General features: G+C 44.4%; 1 protein-coding gene across 4 annotated transcripts in view; it reads left to right on the top strand.

Annotated features, from left to right (window-relative positions):
- The window catches only part of mast2 (microtubule associated serine/threonine kinase 2), a 136,298-nt gene that overhangs the window by 56,787 nt on the left and 60,008 nt on the right, over positions 1-19,503 (top strand). The gene's annotated exons all lie outside the window — the stretch shown is intronic.

The raw sequence follows: 19,503 nt of genomic DNA, 5'->3' as shown, positions 1-19,503 counted from the left end.
CATTCACATGCTGCTTCGTCTTCTCAATGGGAAGATTTACTGCTTCTTCACTGAATGTCTTTGGCTCTTGGGCTGATAGTAGGACAAAATAAACTATATAAAGATGTCTCCTCGGGCTTTGTTAATCTGTAATTAAAATAATATATATTATTATTTTTTAGTTATATATATTTCAGCAGATTAATAGAAGGAAAGACTCTTAGAATGCTTGTTACAATGTAACACTACGTTATGGTATTGTGAATAATGAGGCAACTTGAACAGTAGTATCACTGGGATTCGTTAGCTGCAGTCGCATGAAAAAAGGAGATTGAAACAGTGACAAACTGATTTTTATTAAATAACTAAACTATGTAAAAGTTGTATTAGAGGTCCATAATGAGGGGAATGTAAAAAAAAAAATTCTCAGTAGCACATTTATCAAATTTCTTTCTTTTTCTCTTTTTTTCTCTTTTCATCATTTATTGTGTCAGATGTTGTCATTCGCAATTCCATTGTCTCGAGGTTTCAGAGCTGTAGATGGAGAGGCCACCGTATAGTTGAGTCAGCAAACACCAGTCTCTTCTACTGAGAACGGGTGGGGAGAGTTTTGTGTGTTTCAGTCAATTTTAGCGCTCAGCCTCAGATAACCTCTTTCCCCGTCAGCCCCTCCCTATTGAAACCGCCAAATGAAATAAGAATAAAGGGAGCTGCGCACAGAGGCACTGCAACACTTGGTTCTGCATCCAGTATTTAGTGTTTGAAAAGCTTTGTGTGGAGACGATGTGGGCCTCGAATGAGGACACGAGGCACGGAGAGGTGACCTGGATTTGCTGAGATTTTAGGACTTCACTACAACTGTTCTATCTCACTGCACGGTGCACGGTGGTGTAGTGGCTAGCACTGACGCCTCACAGCAAGAGGGTCTGTGGTTCGGATCCCGGGCGGGGCGGGGTTCGGATACTGGTCTGGCAGGTCCTTCTGTGTGGAGTTTGCATGTTCTCCCCGTGGCAGCGTGGGTTCTCTCCGGGTTCTCCGGCTTCCTCCCACAGTCCAAAGACATGCTGCATAGGTTAATTGGACTCTAAATTGCCCGTAGGTGTGAATGTGAGTGTGAATGGTTGTTTGTCTATATGTCTGCCCTGTGATGAACTGGCGACCTGTCCAGGGTGTACCCTGCCTTCGCCCCTTGACAGCTGGGATCGGCTCCAGCGCCCCGCGACCCTAATGAGGATGAGCGGTCAAGATAATGGATGGATGGATGGATGTTCTATCTCACGCTTTTTCCAGATGCAGTTTTTACAGTGTGATAGTTTCATGATACCAAATTAACACAATGAACTGTTTTGACTTTTTTTTTTAACTCTGAAATAACAGATTTAATTAAATTACTGTGTGCCTTTGGAATTGGGCTGTTTTTGTTGGCCTTGGTCTTGACTCAGTAAAATTGGGCCTGAATATGTTTTGTCTTAGACTGAGGTAGTTTTGACAGCAGGCTCTTTATGAAATTACAGATTTGACGCGAATCTTAATTAAAAAAAACAAAGTGAATTTTTCAAAATGTAGTTTTAGACGATCCAGTTGTTTTGCTGCATTTAGAAGCTACATCACATTTTTACTGTCAATAATAATGTTGATAAGTGCTTCTCTAGAGTTTAGGCAAATACATATAAACTATCATAATACTGATGGCTCACAGTAGATAGTGAAGAAGCAACATTTTGTTATGCTGTGGCTTCTTATAGGATATCTTTTTTGCTCATGAACACCCACAAAAATGATGTAGTTCACGATGAAAAGTTTTAGACGTCTTCGACCTCATTCTGAAACTAGAAACGCATCAATTCTCACTAGCTGTCCCATGTTGTCACAGGAAGTTGGAGAGTGTATGTGGTTTTTTTTTGTAGATGTGTGCTTTGTTGCCAAAGCTCTGTCTGGACCTGGTGGGTGTGTTGGGAGGGCTATCCTCTGGCACGTTTTGTTTCTGTAAATCCCCTTTCGTGGCTGGATGCCTACGACTGGTTACCGATACAGACGGATGGACAGATGAAAAACATGACCAACAGTTTCAAACCTCTGCCCCTAGAGGCTAGTGTTGAATTGAACCTATACTTTAGCTAGAGCCTCACCCGCAGGAAATGTAAGTTTGTCCCAAGGGTGGAGGTAGAGGAAACATAATGTGGGCAATGAAATCCAAAAGCTTCTCCCCTGGGAAGCAGGTATGGGTTTAGTAAATACCGTGGATTGTTATATTTTTGCCTTTAAATTTTGGCCTAGAGGTCAGGCAGTCAACATCATCCTCTGGAGCCCATATGTATCTGGTGCTGCTGTCATGGAGGTCAGACCATTAGTTTCCAAGATGAATTACTGGCATCAAAGTGTTGGTAAAAGAGACATTTTAGCCTGATGATGGCACTAAAGGAAAGGTTAGGGGAGGTCATTAGGAGTAGATGGACTCGGCCTCTGGGGTTCATGAATGTCCATTATATATTTCAAGGCACTCTAGCCAGTAGTTGGAAAAAAGGTCACAATTAATCCATTAGTTGACCAATAGAAAATACATTGCAGACCATTTCAGTAATAAATTAAGTATTTCATCCAATAGGTCCCTTCTTCTATATGCTTGTCTCATAAAGGTCTGTGTGTATTTCCGTTTCCTAATAAAATAGCTATTAATCAATCCATCAGTGTTTTAAATGTCAGAGCATTAAAGCCTTACACAAATTCCCAGAGAACAACTTCACCATAACCTGAATATGTAAAATACAGTTCCACACACCTAAGACAAAAAGAAGAAATTCTTAGATTTGAGAAACTGCAACCCAGCAAATATTTGGTATTTTTTCTTGGGAAATAGTTAAAACATTTATATATTTTTGCAGATGGTTCTTTTAGTAACAGATGTGTTGTTTCAAAATGTCATGTAATTTTTAACTTTATATATTTAATCATCCAATTTATAGAACAAAAGAGTAAAGTTGTGAGTAGATAAGTAAATTGGTGAAAATAAGCATTAGTAGCAAGGCAAGGTGGGATATGTTGCTTCGCACCAAAGTTGACGAACAGATGGATTGTTGGATCTTTCACAGGTCATGAAAACAGACCAACCCGTGTTTACTTCAGTGCTGAGGGTGTGCTCGTTCCTTGCGTGTCCTTGAAGCCCTGTTAGGTCACTCGGCCTCTAATAAGCTTCCCAATCAGATGCTGTATAGCCTGAGGTCAGAGGTCGGTACTCCATCAGGACTATTATCAGGCTGCTCTGATGGACTCAGGGCGATATGGAGGATGGAGGGCAGTGTGGCGTTTAGAGACCAAACAGAGAGCGGAGCTCCACCACCTGACCTCTGCCGTGAGAAAACGTGGTTCGGGTGGGAGGTCAAACAGATAGCGGCCGTGTTTAGCTTCTAGGCCAATCTGCTGGAGTGGAGGGGGTTACTGCTTTCTATTTGTGGCTCTCTTATCGTTTCCATTACTGAATGCGGGGGTTAGGAGGGGAAATATGAAGGGAGGATGAGGCAAGGGACAAATGAAGAGCCCCAGGCTGTTCCTGCAGAAATACTAAAGGGCAAAAATAATAAAACCGCCTTGTTTCATGACAAGAGCCATTAGCACAGAGGGCTTAAGTGTCTGTACCAACTGTGCTGGCCGGGTTTGGCTGGGTCGAGCCAAATGGCTGTGAGGTTGAGACCCGTTTATCAATTACCTTTTAAGACGTGTCGGCCGATATGGTGTAACTCCCGCTAACTTTTACTTCACACCCGAGCACAAGGACCCCCCCTCCCTGCCCCCGCTGGTTGTGTGCTGACATGCAAAGGGTTTGAAAGCTTTCAAACTTCACTCCAGTTGTCAGAAACCAGAAAGTTTTCAAACCTTTTCACATATATATATATATATATATATATATATATATATATACACACACATACCCTGAAAGATCAAATTCAGTGAATACTGCATGAATACTGCGATACCTCGTTCACCAGCTGTGTCACACACATTGCAAGATGAATCTACCTGTTTTATATGGAATCACATTACTTTCCGTCCGTGGTTTCTGGAAAGCCAGATTATATTATTCATAGCAGACAGACACCACACTCACTTTTGGTTTACTGTGGTTCCTTATGAATGATATTATCATTTGACCTTTGCAACACCTGCGTATACTGTTGTTTTTTGTCTGTCTCACACATCTGTCCAGCATTAACTTAGTCCAAGCTCAATTTTCGATCGCACGTCCGTCAAAAGGGTCGTCTCGCAGCTGGAGGGCCTGTGTCCTGCCCCCCGTGTATGTGCAGCCAAGGTGTCCTTGAGCAAGACAGTAACACCTGCCCGTTTCCCTCCCGCGCTCCAACCAGATGGCCCCGATCCGATGCTTTCCCTCACACACCAACAAAAAGTAGAAAATGAAACACACAATGTAACCTTTTAAGGGCGAGGACAGAGTGGTGTGCGTGTCCCGCGCCAATATGTGTCGGGTGTGTGAGGAGCCAGATTAGTGCCGCCATTTACGGCTCCAACAGCAGCGGGCAGTTTTCTTTCCCCAGAAAAACAAAAGCCTGACTGTAAATGAAAAAATGTAAAAAAAAATCTTTATCACGGCTCCGTGATGACATCAGCCCGTCTGAGCTAAAACGCTGCGTGTGGACTGAGCCCTATCGGGTGGCGTCCGCCTCACCCCAAACCGCTGTCGCATGGATTTATAGACGACTCTTTACTGCCGTACTCCGCGCTCTGCGTCTGCTCTCTCAAGTTTCACGGAAATGAAATACAAGCAGGTTTCCTCTGTCTCCTCGGTCCTCGGGGACTCTCACTTCTGCAGGAGAGGCTCCAATAAGAAAAATAATGAATAAATGTTGACAGTGTGTCAAATTATCCAGAGTTACAGGGACACGGTTTCTGAAAAGAGAGGTTCCCTGTTCTTCCCCTCACCTGCGCTGCGTTGAAGTGGAGATGAAAATCTCAGAACCTGGACAAATATGACAACAGACTCAGTTCATGAATAATTCACGTCTGACAGGTTGCTCCCAAATGAAGCCGTTGTAGAAACGGAGTGAATTATAGAGCGAGTGGGAGTCTTTTTCTGTCTTTACTGCTCGTTAATCAACCAGCGATCCAGAACACAGGGTCCAGAGCAAACGCTTCTGTGTGGTAAACATTGACAGAGGCTCACAGCAAGAAATCACACACACACACACACACACACACACACACACAAACAACACATTTTTCTCAATTTCTGCTGTTTATTTAATGTTCTTTTATTTAGTGCTTTTCTGGCCGAATCAGCACATTCCACCTTTTGACTGTTGATCTTACTGCTCATCAAGCAAAGATGGCAAACAGTTCTTCATGAATATCTTTTCGATTTTGGACTGCTGGTCAGACAAAGTAAAAATGAGGTTTGTGAAATGGAAGGATCTGCCGGTTCCACAAGTATGTCTCTGTAAATTCCTCTTTGAAGGTTTTCTTTAACGGATCCATTGGCTGACCTCAGGCGAAAATTCCCTCTTGCTTTCTGCCTGAACCAGAGCATCACAGGCTTGTGAAAACATAGCTGTGTTTTTTTGATGGTGCATGGTATGAAGTACTATGGCCAGTCAGAGGCATTAATCAGACTTGAGCACGTTCTTAACATTGCGTTGGGGACACAATCCGATGGCCCAGAATGTGAACTGATTCATCCGAATATTTTACGTTCCTACAAATTACACATTTTTGGTTCAGCTTATTATTTGCATGGATACAAGATAGTTTGAAATGCATCTTGTGAGTCACAGTACACTTCCCTCCCTTTCTTGTTTTTTTGTTCTCAATTTTATGTGCACAGACTTTCACCTTTTATTTATTTTTTTAAATCAAAGAACCAGATTTTATTTGTCCATACTTTGTCCCGCTCATTGAACCATTGGAGTCTCATGTCCGTCCCAGGCTTCAAAGTGCTTTAATCGTGAGGCCCCCTCACATGTCGCTGACTACATGAACCAGAGAACCCGACACACCTGAAACAACTCCTCCCACCGCTACACAACTCTCTTGTTTCTCTGCTGCCTGGACATAACAAGCACTTTAGTGTCCCGCTGTACTTCATGTCGCCTGGTAGCCCTTAGGAACTCTTTGACAGTCCGTCTACAGTATAGGTTTTTAATGACACGTATAAATCACACAGTGACAAACCAGAGGTACCTACAGTGGTGTTTAATATCTTCAACCTGCACTTGGTTTTCTTATTCTCCCCACTCAGCTGTACTCCTTTGCTTTTTTCTTTTGCTCATTATCTTTATTAATTTCCTCTGTCTCTTTTTATTGATCTCGTTGACTCCCTTCCTTCTCCCGGCTCTCTTTTAATCATACACTATATTGGCTTTAAGTTGTAATGGTGCCCTGTGGAGGCCCGGCTCTTAGGATGATGGAGGGATCCGGCTCCTCCTCCTCCTCCTCCGGCCACAGTCGACTGAGCCGCTCTCTCTCTCTGCCTCGCTCTCGGCCTTGTGAAATATTGATAAACCCGAGGTACCCCAGGCTGAGAGAAATTTCACTTTTCCTTCTCTGGCTTTAACCCCTGAACGCCCCGTCTCCTCGGGGGGCTTACAGCTCAGCAGCTCTTGGTAATCTCGTCTTTTGGCAGGGAAACGGTGTCAGAGCAAAAAAAAAAAAGTAATGGGTTGAAGAATTTGTGATGGTCGAGTGTGCGAAAGAGAGATTTGCCGAACCCGGGTGAGGCTAACGGGTGGCAAAATCCAGCCAATTAAGAGCAAACAAGCAGCAAACTCCCTTCAAGGATTAGGAGTTATTAAAAGTGGCGGCTTCACCGGCAGTGGGCCGCAGTCCGCTCCATCGCGCTGGGCTGGAGATGGCTTGTCCGCGGCTGCTTCAGACTCATGAAGAGGCGTCTCTGGCCTGCAGACGCTCGGTCAGCCGCTATGGCTTGAGGTTGAACATCATCAAGGAGACCAATGAGATGGCCTCGGCGCTCGGCCAGGTAAGACTCAGGACGTCAGGATGCCTCCTCAAATGCACCCTCCGAGTAGTATTTCAGTGTTGTCGCTGCTCATGCTGGAACTAATATATATTTCGTAAGAGGATTTCTGCATTTTCGTGGCTCCTTGACTGGAGTAAGGAGCACAACATGTACCTCTGGAATGGCACAGAAAGTCATGTCAAGCATGAATTGTAATGTAATGGGAAAAAAAGAAAAATTTAACTATTATTACAAAATTAATTCTCTGTTGAACATCACAGTCTGGAAAAGAGCAAAAAAAACAAGTTTAGCTAACTTGAGTTCACACAAAGTCTCTCAGAAACCACAGCAACGTCCTGGTCCGTCCAGTTTGTTGATTTCATCTTTGTTCTTTTCCTCTGTCCAGAGCTTTTCTGCTCCTCGCCAGGGAATTGATCCCCTTCCGCTGTTAAGCGGTGCAATAACTTGTGACCCGGTTCCACTGTTCTGCTAAAATCACTGCAGCTGCTGCTCATCAAGAGCCCAGAAAATATCCACGAGAAGAGCTATTAATGGGTTCGCGCCAAGGAAAATGGACGCGGTATATGCTTCCTGTTAGTCCATCAATAAAGCAGACGTGTCCCGGGGAGGACAGAGAGTAGTTAATGCTGTCAGCTGGAAGGATCTCACAGCGGTGATTGATTATCAGGGATGGGGCTACATTTCCCCATATTGAAATAACCTTGTCTCATAAAGTAGAGTCACAGCGAGTATTGTCCTGATTTCTCTTCATCGAACACCATAAATGGAGTCGCGTCGAGCTGTTGGAGTCGTCACCCTGCGCTCTGAGAAGGTGGGCGCCGTCTGTATTTTTTGACATTGGACACATTCCAAAAAAGCATAATCGATACTTAATAACAGTGTTGTTTTAATCCCACAGTGGGATTGAGTTTGCTCACTAGAAGCCCTGACCTCAAGTTCAGAACCCGTCACTCCACATTGTAATTACATATTTTTGTGGCATGTTGTCATCCTCTTAGTTCCTTTTCTCAGCAGAACCCCCAGAACCCTGCGTGGTTCCACAACCACCTCGCTTTCTTCCCTTTGCCCTCCTCCTGCTTTCCTCCCCCTCCTCCATCTTCCTTTTATCTGTCGTCCTGCGGCTAGACATCTCTCGACATGATGAAAGCCGAAGCCCAGAGGGTGGCAAGCCTGCTGCCGTGCTGGTGTCAAAGTTTAAGAGGGAGGGGATTGAGGACGGTAGAAAAGTGGGAGCCTGAGTGTCGGAGAGAGATGAACGACTCTGTGTGACTTACTGTAATCGCCAACGGTAACCTCGCGGCTGAAAGGGAGAAGAAGCGTGAAAGAACCCAAACGAGGGCGACGGCGCAGGTTCTTTGTTTGCTTCTCTCTCGTCTGTGGAAGTCAGAAACTCTGGACGCTTGCTGATTGAACAGTATTGATTTCTGTTCACACCTGTGAACAGAAATCAACGGTCACGCTCAACAAACGCCATCTTATTCCTGTCGTTGTCTGAACATGTTTAGTGCTTCTGGCAGTGGAGAGTCTGGCTTTCAATACAGCTGTCAAAGCCAGACTTTTCCAGACGTGTGGTGAAGAGCCACTTTGGGTGTGAAGTGTTCTACTTGTCAAGCTAACTTCATCCTGGTTGTACGTGCAGCAAGCTTTTCCTCAAGCTTTCTCTTTGTGGTTAACCGTTCATCCGTCCCATTCTTGTGACGCGATACCTCCGGAACGCAGCGAGGAAATTTCCACAAATTTGTAATTTTGTGGTTAAAGCGCTCATCTGCTAATTATGACAATTTCATACAAACGTGCTATAGTATGAAGGATGAGGACATTGCAGTCAAACGTGAACGTGAACAGCAACTTTACTGCTCGTTGGAGGCAAAGAACTGTAAGGCGGTAATTCTAATATTCTAGAATTGTTGTATTTGTTTTTTAATGGAATGCACACATGGGATGGGAATGATCCATCTGCTCGGGTGAAACAGAAAAATCATGACGCGTCTCGTCATCGGATAGTTACAAGATAAGTTACTTTATTTTATATACATATATATATATAATCTTTCATGAATATATCCCTCATAAAAAAAAATCCTCACACTGACTTTTCTTTTCCCACAGTTGTTTATGTAACCTCTCCGTTTGGAACACATCCCGAATCCCGTAATTAATTACCCATGGTGCTTTGCGTCACCGCAGCTGATGCACCCCCGGTTGGTCCCGAAGGGTCGCAAAAGCAGCCGGTGTTTGTGGCCAAATTTGTGTGAAAAGATTGTGCAGCTGATGCAGCTGGAATGACACCAGGAGCTCGTTGAATTAGCGGGGTGGTGGTGGGTGGGAAAGAAACATTCCGTGACTTCAGCGTCTGATGTGGAAGTTTGTCATCGCTAACGTAATCGGACGCGAGCGGTGGATTCAGAATTCACTCACAAGGGCCACGACACCACACAGAGGGTTATTGTCAAAAATATTATGTTGTGAGTGTGTGTGCCTGGCGGTTGGGGAATGAGACTGGGTGAAAGTATGCAGCATTGTAGAGCCCATTTTCTGCTCTGCTGTCAGTCAGATAACTGTCATTTTTAACAGCCTCTCCACTGTTTTGTTATCATCCTTTATAGAGAGTTGGAACAAAAGGCACTGCAGCCGGTCTTGGGGAGGAGCGGGGGGGGTCGGTGGGGGGGGTGGGTGGGGGGGCTCAACCTCGCAGCCTTGAGCTTGATAAGCACCTGAGCCCTCTATTGCAACAAAGACCTGTACCACGAAATGCTGACAAATGGCGTCAATCCTCCGGCATTAGCTGCAGCCTTGACGTCTCCTCCACTTGCACACACTCGGAGGACACTGAGTCACTTGTGGGGAGCGATGAAGTGACAGAGACGGACAGAATGAGTACAGTGTGTCAGAACGGGGCCCAACGCTCATCAGTCCAAGTCACCGTCCTCGGCACTGACACCTGAGGTCAAAGCCGGACCCCTTTTCCCCGTCTGAACTGTTCCAGGAGCAAAGCAGAAGCCATGCTCCAACACCATAAATGGTAAATGAGAGAAAGGTTTTCTTCCTCTCATTTACCATTTATTTTCCCATCATTCAATGCGCTGATCTCAGGATTTATTCCTGCTAGCCTCTACCTGAATATACAGTCAATTTAAATGCATAATCCAGGAGGTCTAGTGACCTACCTGGGTTCATCTGCCAGTCAAAACTCATTTGACAATCAGCTATGTAAACGTTACGCCAAAACCAGACTCTATCTAAGACTGTTCTCCTGAAGGGCGAATTGAAAGTTAAAAACTCTTGCTGAAAAGTTTCAGAGCTGACCTTGAACTATATGTAATTTCCCCCCAGGGGGATCGGGGCTTGTTTAGATGCCGAGTTCGTTGCTGTAAAGCCACATTGAGCCCCAGGAGCAGGTTAAACACAGCTTAGAGGGCTTAGCTGGACTTTGGCTGTTGGCTGGGTCTTTGGTTATTTGTCCTCGGGGGGAAAAAAAGAGCGATGGATGGATTGAAGGAATGACAAGGAGAGGGGGAAGAGTTCTGTTGTTAGTTTTCTGTCCCACATCTAGCAGCTCTGGTGCTCAGGCTCCTCTCACTCTCAGAACTTTCTTACTCTTTTCTCTTTCTTTTGTTTAAGTCGCACACTGTTCTTGTCCTCTCTCTCTCTCTCTCTCTCTCTCTCTCTCTCTCTCTCTCTCTCTCTCTCTCTCTCTGTCTCTCTCTCCGTGTGAGTCTCCCTCCAGCCAACTGGATTAGCCCATTAGAAACGAGCCGTGAGCTCATCCGGTAGCCACGGCGACCGCTGAAGGAATAATATGAGCTCATCCTGTGAACAGAGCGAGCGAGGCTGAGAGGCTGAAAGAGTGACCTGTAACCATAGAAGCACTTCCCATCAGCACTTCAGCCAGCTGGTCACGGAGACGGACAGGCCTTCACATGTCAGTACAAACAATCACTGCAGCACCATGTAAGACATATATATATATATATATATATATATATATATATATATATATATATATATATATATATATATATATATATCACCTCCAGATACCGGGTACTGTGTCCAGTACTAGTTTTTATTTAACGTCTGTATACCTGAATCAATGGGACCGAATGGATGAAAAATCATCTTGGACACATTGGAATTTTCTTCATGAGACAAAGGAATTTTATGTGGACTGTGACTTCATAGCATATAACCCTTTCAAAAGGTCTTTGCATTATTACCAGTGCAGAGATAATTCACACCTGGTCTACTCATTGGTTAGATTACAAGTAATATATTTATCATTCATCTTGGGATGTAACAGTGCTTCCTTTCCTCCCAAACTTATTTGTACCTTCAGGACTTTAGGTTCGGGGACATTTGTCTTCAGATTGATACGCCCTCTAAACCAAGCTAGTGTGGAAAATGATCTAATACACAGCTGATATCTAATATATGTAAATGATTAGGTCTCATGGTTAAATCATAGCAAGATAATTACAACAGCAATGTTTCCTCACTTCTCCATGTTTGATAAATGTACCCGTTCATCAGACAAAAAAACAAGCTGTTTAACAGTTATGTGTCCAAAAGGGGTGAAGGGACCAATATTTGTAACCTTTAACAATTTTTAAAACTATTTTTTATCACACATGCTTTTCACAGAAGCAGGGAAAACTAGACTAGAATAACAATGTTAAATGAATCAAATATGATAAATAATCTCCTATGATGATAGGATATACATTAAAACATAATAAAGACATAAGTGGCTTGATCGACCTCAACCTGCTGTACGAATACCCAAACTTTGATGTCGATTCGCAGCTTCAGTGCTTACAGAGGCGGAATGAACTCTTTTGCTCGCAATACAAGAAGAAGAGAAGGAGGAGGAAGAGAGGAATGCCACGGCCCTCCTCCCCTCATGTTGTCTCCTCATGTTGCGCTCATCCACACGGCTGCATTTGGCCAGCGGGCAGCAAACTTCAAAGAGTGTGAAATTGAATGTCTAGACGTCACCCCCATACACACACACACGCACACACACACACACACACACCTCAGTCCTATTTTCTCTGGGCAATTTCTTTTCTTACCCTTTATACTCAACATCAACAAACACCACAGCACCGTGCGCTCTGTTTGTTTGATAGCAGTTATTTATTTATTTCACATGGAGAGCAACACAGAAAAACCTATTTGCGCTTTGATTTTTACAGCAGATTCTTTGGTGCTCCTAACTTGTCCATGCGCGACAACATTATTTGCAGGTTGATGCAGACTCTCCTCCACAGAATGGGGTGAGATTTCTTATATAAAAGAGAATGATATTGAGTAATGGGAATTTAGGGTCTTTAAGCCTCTTGGAGCTCATAGTTTAGGTATTATCCCACACTAAGATGTGGTACAGCCTTGATACTCTCTCTGTGCAAAGCACCATAATATCTCTGATTGGACTCTACGGTTCACACAGGGAACATACATATATACAGAAAAGGCACAGAAAGGCATACAGAAGCATTTCACTCAACGTAACGTAGAATCACACGTCTTCAACAGAAAGAAGATTTTCTAATTTATTTATGAGTTATTTATTTATTCTCTCCCAGTCTCAATGCACATACTACAAAAGATACAGTTTATATTTGTTTACATAAAAGCACATCATTCACGTGATTAGTATGTAAATGATTGTACTTCTTTTTAAATATTTGCTGTGATTTATCTTTGCATTTCTCGCTGTTCGGAGCTCTGACCTCAGGGTTCTATGCTCTGACCTCAGGGTTCTATGTTCTGACCTCAGGGTTCTATGTTCTGACCTCAGGGTTCTATGTTCTGACCTCAGGGTTCTATGCTCTGACCTCAGGGTTCTATGCTCTGACCTTAGGGTTCTATGCTCTGAAGTCAGGGTTCTATGCTCTGAAGTCAGGGTTCTATGCTCTGAAGTCAGGGTTCTATGCTCTGAAGTCAGAGTTCTATGTTCTGACTTTGGGGTTCTATGCTTTGACCTCAGGGTTCTATGCTTTGACCTCAGGGTTCTATGCTCTGACCTCAGGGTTCTATGCTCTGACCTCAGGGTTCTATGCTCTATTCCATTGAAACAATTTGCTTTTGGCCCTAAATTTAGCAGCTTTTCTAGTGGAGGTGGCATTCTCCGTGGGCCACGCTAACTTGATGAAGTACTGGGTGAACGAGTCACCTCGAGAACCAAAGAAGGAGAATCAAATATCCATCAGGCAGCTGGATTACAAGTGCTCTGGAGCGACCAGAGAACATGTTAATTGGATTTTTTACTCCCAGATGAGAGAGAAGTGCCCTGATTTTAAATGAGTAAAAGAAGAAAAATCTGAGCGGTTTGTAACTGATGATGATAATTGTTGAGGTCCTTCATGTGGAGTGATGTTGACTCCTCCCACTGTATATCACCTTTCTCGTTTGTAATTTCCGAGGCTCCCCGCCCGCCGCTGAACCCCTCGCTGTGAGCAGATCAGCTTGAACAATGAGGGTGTGCTGTGAGCGGGGTTGTCTGTGAGCACAGTGGGGATGGGGGAGGAGGGCACTCCCTTTCAGACGGATCACATGTCACTCTTCTCCCGTCGCCGCTCTTTCTCTCCAGGGAATCACCTCCCTCCTCTCGGCTGTCTATCAAACTCCTCCTTCCTCCTTCTCTTCCCTCGCCCTGTTCACTCTCATTCAGTCTCCAACGTGATTAATCCCATTACAGAAAGTTTTCATCTTACTTCAGTGTTTCATCATCCAGTTTTTATTCCCGTCTTCATCTGCCTCCTCTTCGCTCTGCAGAGACGTAGTTTGCTCACGCAGCTAAAAGTGTTCGACTGTAAAGGTTTTAGAACTCAGAAGCATCTCAATAATCCCATTTTGTGTTTCACTTGTTGGTTGTTTTTCTCCCCGTTCTGTGTGATACATGAAGGAGCAAACAAAGAAGAGATCCTTGGCTCTGTGAGAAAATCACACCGTTAATAACATGCAGACCAGAAGAAGCCACTTCATTAGCTGCACTTTATGCATTGACTGCTTTGTGTCACTTTTGGGTTGACGGAGGTGTGATTTCCCTCAGCAGGAGCATTACAGCGGGTATTGTCTTCGTCAGATCCAGCGCCGGGGGATGTGGGGGTGGGGGGTGCGCTGTTGTAGACTCGTGGATAGACAGGTAGCAGGGTGGGGGGGAGGGGGGTTCACAGCAGAAAGGTGCAAATTGAAGCAGTATTCGGCTGAATGAAGGAGGCTTGACAGGCGGAGCAAACTCATCTGGTTTTCTGATAATGAAAGCGAGGGAGGGCAGACCGCAGGGATCAAAAGAGAGATGGAGACACTCACACACACACAGGAATGGAAAATGACTTCATTTCTTTCCCCACGTATGGATCACTTTGTGTCTGTGACATACGTTTTTGAAACGCGTTGCCGAGGTCGGCGGTATGGTTTCGTAAAAGCTGAGAGAGTCTGCGCCTGAGAGCGCCGCTACAAATCTGGGTCACGCGTCACAGCGAAGCAGCCGTCAACCCGTTTCAAAACCACCTTTTCCGTATGTTTGCAAAGCCTCGACCTGCGTTCGTTCTGTTCTGCTGTTTCAAGAACAGGCTGCTGGAGCGCATCGGCTCTTAGGCCGTGTTTGCCGGAAGGGAATTGGATTGGGGGGGGGGAAGGGGATCCTACCGCTGTCACTCAGGAACGATTCCCATCAGGCCGCTGGACCGAGTCGGTGTTAACGGCGGCCCACAGTTCAGTGCTTTACAGATCCTGCCGGGACTGTCACCGCCAGCGGGCAGAGGAACTCATCTTGTTACATAGTCTCATTTAAATATGTATGAAATGCCAAATTAAATGTGGCATTTTACACCTGCGCACATTTGATGGAGTTTTGTCTCTGGATTGTTCACCACAGTAGCAACTCTGTCCTGTCGGAGCTGAGAGGTTCATTGTTACACAATTGGCCACCTCTCGGGTTTCTAACGTTCAACTCACCAGCTACTTTGCTGACACAGCGACTTTGCTGCCGGACGCCGGATCCGGCATTATCAGAAGCGTTCAGAGGGCCGGATTATTACCTGGGTCAATTAGGCCGCAGCCCCTGAGGGCCCCTATTAGGGCCTTCATCATGCGTACTGCTTTATAACGTGACCATAAGTAGTATTTAGGACCTTCATCATTTCAGTTTTGTGCTCTTACTTTGCATTTTCCTAAATGAATGTATTAAATTAAAGTACTACACAGCACATCTTACACCAGGAAATATTCAGAATGGAGGAAAGGAGACCTGCAGCTCCTCTTTTTTTACTCTTGTGGGTTGGCAGTATTTTCCCCCTAAAAATTCACTTCTACATAGAAGGTGTTTGAAGTTAAAACGGGAGATGAGGGCAGACATTCTTAGTCGACTAACACTCATATGATTTTGACCACTAAATGGATCTCACCACTTTGAATATTGTGTTTACCAGAGAGATGTGTGTGCAATTAGAAACAAGACATTCCGCATGAAAATGAATAAAAAAGACAACAAAGCTTCCTCGACTAAGACCAAAGCGGTCCCTTTGATCACCTGACCACTCATTGCCACAATTTAACCCCCTATAACTATAACATGGTATCTATAACATGTGTGCTCAGGCAATATGCCACGGTTTTCACTCCCTTGATAATTATTAGGCAATAGGAAGTAAAGCACTATCTTGCAGTTCTTTTTAAAAAAATTGTTTGCGATTTGTTCTGATGTTGCATGTATGCAACACAGAACAAATCGCACTGCCTCGGTTGTCAAAGAGCACATTACTATATTAGTAACTCAAGTAAATATGCTTTAGGAGGGACTATCCGACAGTTGTGAGTGCTGCTTGCAGCGTTTGTCGCGAACTGTTCATCGCAGGTTGACTCCCAGGAAGTGAAGAGGAGTTCGCTACTAACTGCAGTCAATGGCGACATGCTTGACTCGGTGCACAGACTCCGCCCCCCCACTGCTGGACAGGGCCCCACCTGCTTGTTTATTTAAACAGACCACAGACAAGACCATAACATATCACGTGTCCAACTTGCACCAACTTTGGTGGAATGAATGAATGAATGTTCATGTGAAGAACACACGGTGACTTTTTTAACACAGCGGCTCAGAGTGAAGCTTCCAAGGAGAGTACAGAAAAAGACACCAAACAACAGCGATATTGACAAAGGCCACCTCTCACACACGCTCCGGATGCCGATCCGCCCCTCCCGCCCCCTCGTCATACACACACGCTCACACACACACACACACACTCTCCATCCATTGCTCCTCCCTGCCTCTCCCTCCCTGTATTATCTGCAGATAAAACCCTTCCAGTGAGGCGTTGCAGATTTCATTTGAATGTGTAAATTCCAATTAGGATTAGCTTGTTGTCTCTGCCGCCGCTGATAGCGGCTTTAGCGTGTCGCTCGAGGAAGTGTCGGCTACTGGAGCTCATGACAGACAAGCTGATGAGGCCAGATTAGCTCCTTTCAGCTGTGCGCGTGTGTGTGTGATGCTCTTCGTATAGCTGAAACTAATTAGCAGGTTGTCTTGTGTGCAGGGGACGAGACCCAACACGCTGCCTGGGTAATTGTACACTTCTAGATATGATTATGTCCGTCCGGTCCACCCCACAGCTGCACGTGTGGAGGTCCCGGGGTGTCACAGGAAGTGTACGTGGAGCGAACTGAAGAGTGCAGCTGTGGAGAAACAATAGATGGAGAGATGGATGGAGGAGGTGAAAGCCACTCCAAGCCTTTTTTTTCTTCTTTTTTTCATAATACCAGCAGGAATTTTCTGTAAATACATTAAATTATTCAGATTGCCATATTTATTTTGTATATTTGTATTATTGATTAATCTGTACTCTGACATGTTTACTCAAATCCTAATTATAGAAGATTCATATTTTAGGATTGTACTATATTTACTACCAGAAAATCTAATAGACTTTTACATCGCCTCATTTTCCAATCTCAATTATTTGAACACACAGTTCACCCCATATCCCTCTGACACGAGAGGTGAGGAAAATGTCTATTTCTGACTTGTAAAAGCTGTGTGTGTGTGTGTGTGTGTGTGTGTGTGTGTGTGAATGGATGATAGACTCTTTAAGGTCAATTTAGGACATCAAACTATTTTACTATGAGACTGGCTTATACAGTGAACAAAGGGTAAAGAGGCATGTCGTGATGAGGATATTAATTTAGCTCTCCGAGAGACAAATGTGGGTCTTGGTCTGAATGAACAAAAATACAATAATATTCCAACTTATTAGACAAGAACATTGCCAACATTGAACACACAGTTCAGATTGTATTTAGGTGCCTATTAAAAACACTAAAACTGTCTTTATTTCTGTGTTGTTTTCCCCCGAATGGGTTTGAAGCGATGGGTCCCAGCTGCACTCATGTCTGCTCAGAATCCCACTTTCACTTCAGTCAGACACGTTAATGATTGAAAACGCACAATCTAGCCATTCTGTAATGACTGTCCTGTTCTCACACACACACACACACACACACACACACACACACACACACACACACACACACACACACAGTGTTACCACACAAAAACACATACTTACTAAGTGAACACACACAATAATTGGCTGTTAGTGGCATTAGTGGAGGGAGAGTTATGTCTGCTCATTTGGAAGATTAAAAGCCAACCCAAATGGATGTCATCCCCCTGATCACTCTCTCTCTCACACACACACACACACACACACACACACACACACACACACACACACACACTTTTCTTCCCCGGTAATGGAGATTAGTTGGGTTAATGTGTCAGTGTGTGGCCCAGGTGAATTATAACGCTCTCCGATAGTAAAGTGTGTTATTCTAGGACACAAACACACTCACTCTTGTGCCCTTTCACCACACACACACACACACACACACACACACACACACACACACACACACACACACAGAGTAAAAGACAGACGCCCGTCTCTTAGAGCCTTACTGGTCCCAGTGGGCCTCTCTCTGTGGTGGAGAGTCTCTCCCAGCGGCCGTTAAGCAGCAGAGCTTTCATTAGGACGCTGCCTGAGTCCTCAGGATACTGCAGGCGATTAGCTCATTCACTTACAGCAGCTTTATGTTGCCGTTAAAGGCCTCTCTCTTACCCTCACCCACCACTTTCTTCATTCTCATTATGAATCCCCAACATCATGGGTGTCGTCCATCATGTCGCTGCTGATGTGGAGGACAGGAGACAGGACAGGGGTTTGTCTGTCCCTGTTTATCTTAATACAAAGATATATAGAGTGACGATATAGAGCTGGTGATCCTTTGCAGTCCTGACGGACATAAACAACACCGTTTTTCTGCACTTCTAGATTATCTGGGTTCACCGCATCTTCACCTGCCATCATCACGTCTGGCATTCACTTCCAGATTGAAGGCCAGACTAGTCTGGAGCTCCCAGACTTGTGTTTGTGTGCTTGTATTGTATAGTACGTCCGCAACTGGGGCCGAACAATTCATTAACATTTTATTGAAATCGGAATATGCACGATAATAATAAATAGTGTAATTTTACACTGGATATTGTCAGGCGTCATATTCTATTCACTGCAGACAACCTCTCGGTCTGTTAGACACACCTGCAAAAATTGATGTATTATTTTGTCAATGAAATGGTAGATAAGCAGAGAAAAGATCATTATATTTGAGCACCTGCAACAACATAATGTTTTGCTACTTTTCCTCACAAACGAATGGTCACGTTTCTGCTGATCGACGGGGTCGACAGAGTGCGACTAGCTAACCGGCTAGCTAACCGCGAGCGATCCTCTCGTGATCCACCAGACATCCACAGTGTGACCGGCCAGTTGTGTTCCACCATCGACTGCTCTGTCACTACTGTCTGCAGACCCCGCTGCACCTCTGCTGTGGATTAGTTTATATTATGACAGGGTATATATATCTAAAAAAAAAGGACATAGCTAATGTGAAAGATTCCTTCATTTTTAGTATCTCCGTCAGCTCTGTCAAGACAGTGCTTTGGAATTGGTAACGTCGCCCACACAAGCAAAATGAAATGATTTCCTTTTCATGTGTTGATAATTGCGTTCTGAAAAAGAATAAGACCACAAATGAAGAAAAAAAAAACACCAGAATCACTTTGTTCTCTTTGGACAATTTAAAGACTGAATATCAGTGTGTGTATGTGCGTGTTTTATGTTGTTTTTTTTCTTCTCCTGCCCTGCATTTGTCATCCTGGATTCTCTTTGTTGTCATTGTTTCCTCATCAATATTCACATTGTTGATAATGAATCATGGCTGCCGGCGGCTGCTGCTGCCGCTCTAATTGTCTCCGGTGCTCGGCTCCACTGCATCCTCCTGTTAATTGCATGTTTTTAGCTCGACTAAAACATGTTATTATGGCCGTCCCCGGGGTGGACAGCTAAATACATAAGACACACAGAAACACGTGTACTGAACATATAGACTGGGTACGCACACACGCGCACACACTGCTAGTCACACATTAGGAAGAACATCTTTTCTCATGATGCCGTGGAGTCCTGACGGCATGTTTCTTGGAT

The sequence above is a fragment of the Clinocottus analis genome, unplaced genomic scaffold, assembly GCF_023055335.1.
Source record: "Clinocottus analis isolate CAN_PGR_092001 unplaced genomic scaffold, fCliAna1.0.p SCAF_23, whole genome shotgun sequence".
Classification (NCBI taxonomy): domain Eukaryota; kingdom Metazoa; phylum Chordata; class Actinopteri; order Perciformes; family Cottidae; genus Clinocottus; species Clinocottus analis.
This window is presented reverse-complemented; position numbering and strand designations above follow the sequence as displayed.